General features: G+C 40.2%; 1 non-coding gene across 1 annotated transcript; it reads left to right on the top strand.

Moving 5' to 3' along the window:
* Positions 1-1,885: 1,885 nt before the first annotated feature.
* Positions 1,886-1,991, top strand: LOC140855166 (small nucleolar RNA R71). Its single transcript, XR_012138196.1, has one exon. It is a non-coding gene; the product is annotated as a small nucleolar RNA R71 (small nucleolar RNA).
* The last annotated feature ends 1,193 nt before the right edge of the window (positions 1,992-3,184 follow it).

The following is a 3,184-nucleotide window of genomic DNA, read 5'->3' as shown; positions in this document are numbered from 1 at the left end:
GAAAATTGGGCGCAGGGTTTTTGGTGTGTACCCTAAAATTTCTACCTAGGGTTCGGGAAGTGAGATTGGTGTGCCACGAGTGTCGTGAGTCCACCAAATTTTAGAGAGAGATCCATCAGCCTCTCAAGTAACTGTGCAGACAATTCGGAGCATCCGAGAAGTCGGCACACATCGATCGAAGGAGTTCGATCAACATCTGCCATCAAAAGGGTGAAATCACGAACTAGCATTCGTGAGGAGCTGATCAGACGGGAGCTTCGTGTGGATGATCCGCAGAGGCTAGACAGTTGGGTGGCTGCGACGTGATGATCAGACCCCTCCGACGGTGATCAGATTGCGGTGATCGACTACCCACAAAAGGTGATGTGTTCTGAACACAGTACTGTAAAACGTTTACTGATTCAAATTTGAATTTTAAATTTAAATGCATGCTGTTGTATCATATTTAGATCCTAGTGTAGAGTTAATTAGTATTAATTAATGAGATTAATTAATAATTCCACTGTAAAATAGTAATTTTGAAAAAGTTTTAAAATTACCATTTTGCCCCTGCACTAAATTTTTGCTTCACCTATAACATAGGAAATGATGGGGACTCCTAGGTCCTTAAGCTTTGGCGGAGTGGCATACTGGAAGACAGAACTAGCCTGTTCAGTAAGATGTACTTTTTTTGGGATTTGTGATTTAGATTTATATTTTTGGGTGCACAAATCCTTCAAAAATTTAGCATAAGCAGGGACCTGTTTGATTGCGTCTAGAAGGGGAAGATTAATTTGGATTTGCTTAAACAATTCCAACATCTCATCGAGTTTTTCTTCCTTCTTATCTGCAGGAATAGGGGCTTTCAGGGCATCCGAAAATGAGACTTTAGGCAAATAAGATGATTCCGGTGCAGTTGGTTCATTCTCTATTTTAAGGTCCTCCTTGTTCTTGGGTGATTTGGCTTCGGTTAGAGGTTTAGGGTCGGTCTCATTGGTTTTACTAGTGTGTTTAATGACCTTCCCATTTCTCAGAGTCATGATTGATTTGGCGTGTTCAGAAAAAGCTTCTGGGGTATTAGAGCTCTCAATCACAAATTGCCCTCTTGGGTTGCTCTCGAGTTGGCTAGGTAATTTTCCTCCTTCCCTCCTACTGAATGCAGTCGCTAGTTGACCTATTTGGGTCTCTAGCTTAGCAATAGATTGTGTGTGGGAGTTAAGGGTCTGAGTGTTGACTTCTAATTGTTCTAGTGCTTTCAGAACTTTTTTCTCAAAAGCTGAGCTGTGACCAGTAGTAGACAGTTGAGGAGCATTTTGAAATTGATGGTATGGTCCATGCCTGTATGTTGGGTCCTGATATTGAGGTTGAGGTGCGGCAGGGCCAACCACTGGTTGTGGTCTCCAGAAAAAATTTGGATGGTTTCTCCAGTCGGGGTTATAAGTGTTCGAATATGGATCATCTCCTGGTCTGCGAGCTTGTTGGACTTGAGCTTGCTGAACTTGCTCGTGCACAAACTCAGAAAATTAAGGTGCGGCTGGGCATTCACTAACAAAATGGTTCGGACTTGCACACAATGCACAAACTTCTTGGATTGGATTAGGTGGAATCGAAGATTGTCCAGTATTTAGAAGATGGTCTAATTTTTTGGGACAGTTCATCTACCTTACTATGGATATCCATGATGTTTCCAATCTGATAAATTCCACTTCTTTTTTGTTGAAGCATGGGTTTTTCTCTAGAGGTGGTAGACATATGATGTAGGAAATTCTCACTAAGTATTTCAAAGAACTGCCAGGCTTCATCCTCACTCTTTAGCATGAATGTCCCACCACATGATGCATCAACCATTTATCGGTGTTTCTCCAATAGACCATCATAAAAATACTGATAAAGTTGCCATTTAGGGATAGCATGGTGTGGACATTTTCGAATGAGGTCCCTTAACCTTTTCCATGTCTCATGAAAAAGTTCACCCTCCAATTGGGAAAAACTAGTGATAGCTTTTCTAATTTGATTTGTTTATCCAATTAGAAAGTATTTCTTGAGAAATTCTCTCTGAAGATGATCCCAAGTTGAAATGGTTATAGAGTCTAAGGAGTTTAACCAATGCTTGGCTTTATCCTTAAGTGAGAAAGGGAACAGTTTCAACCTAAGGGCATCATCGGAGAAGTTTTGGATTTTTACTGTGGAACAAATTTCAAGAAATTCATCCAAGTGTTTGTATGGGTCCTCGTTACTAAGTCCATAGAATGATGGCAACATTTGAATAATGCTAGACTTAATCTCATATTGGGTAGCTTCTACTAGAGGTGCTTGAATGCATGGAGAGTAGGTAAACGAGGATGGAGTGAAATATTCTCTCAATGAGTGTGGAGGATTAGCCTCACCAGGTGCAGCCATGTTTCTAACTCAGATAGTCCTAAGAGTCTTTTCTAATTCTTCATCTAATGGTTGCAAGTCAGGTTTAGTGATCATCGACCTAACATGCAACTAAAAGGTCTATGTAGGACTATCCTAGTCTGTTAAGGATTATTTTTTTTTTATTAAGAGGAGAAGAGAAGAGAGAAAAGAGTTCTAAAGAAGAGATCCTAAGAAGTCCTAAAACTAATAGAAGAATTAATTGTGGTTAGATTTTAATTAGAATCAAGTTAGCACGCAGTGGACTCTCTATCCTAAAGTTATCCTAGTTCTAGACAGCTTCTAACTATAGTTAGCCTTCAAGCCCTCCAAGTCCGAGCTTGACCAACCAACTGGCAAGATAAGTGTAAGGTCAGTGGGAGTCCCCCCGTTGCTTTCCTTAGACACCAAATTGGTCAGGTCAGTGAACGGAACCAATTAAAAATCACCTTTCTTCGGGCCCAGTCGTCCCGCAAATCACTTGCCTAGACACCAGCTAGTTGACCAAGTCTAACCTGGTTCAACTCTCAGGGTCACTTGTCCTAATGAGCTCGAAATCTTTAGGGGTCAACGTCTAATTAATTTTAGATTAAGGTCTAGGTTATGCAAATACAAGGGAATGATTTGTGGGCCAAAGAAAGGTGATCAAATCCCCACCTTATCTTAGTTAATGGGTTGTGCCCTTAAAGTTAATTATGGAGATGCAATGCAAAGAAACAAGGTGTCCAATCAAGTTAGAAATTTTTATATTTGAGATTACGCTATTTTAGTTAAGTGTTATGAAATGTCAGTGGCTTTTTTTTTTTTT

Source organism: Elaeis guineensis, chromosome 1 (genome assembly GCF_000442705.2).
Source record: "Elaeis guineensis isolate ETL-2024a chromosome 1, EG11, whole genome shotgun sequence".
In the NCBI taxonomy this organism is placed as follows: Eukaryota; Viridiplantae; Streptophyta; class Magnoliopsida; order Arecales; family Arecaceae; genus Elaeis; species Elaeis guineensis.
The sequence above is the reverse complement of the archived record's forward strand: the minus strand, read 5'-3'. Positions and strand labels throughout refer to the sequence as shown.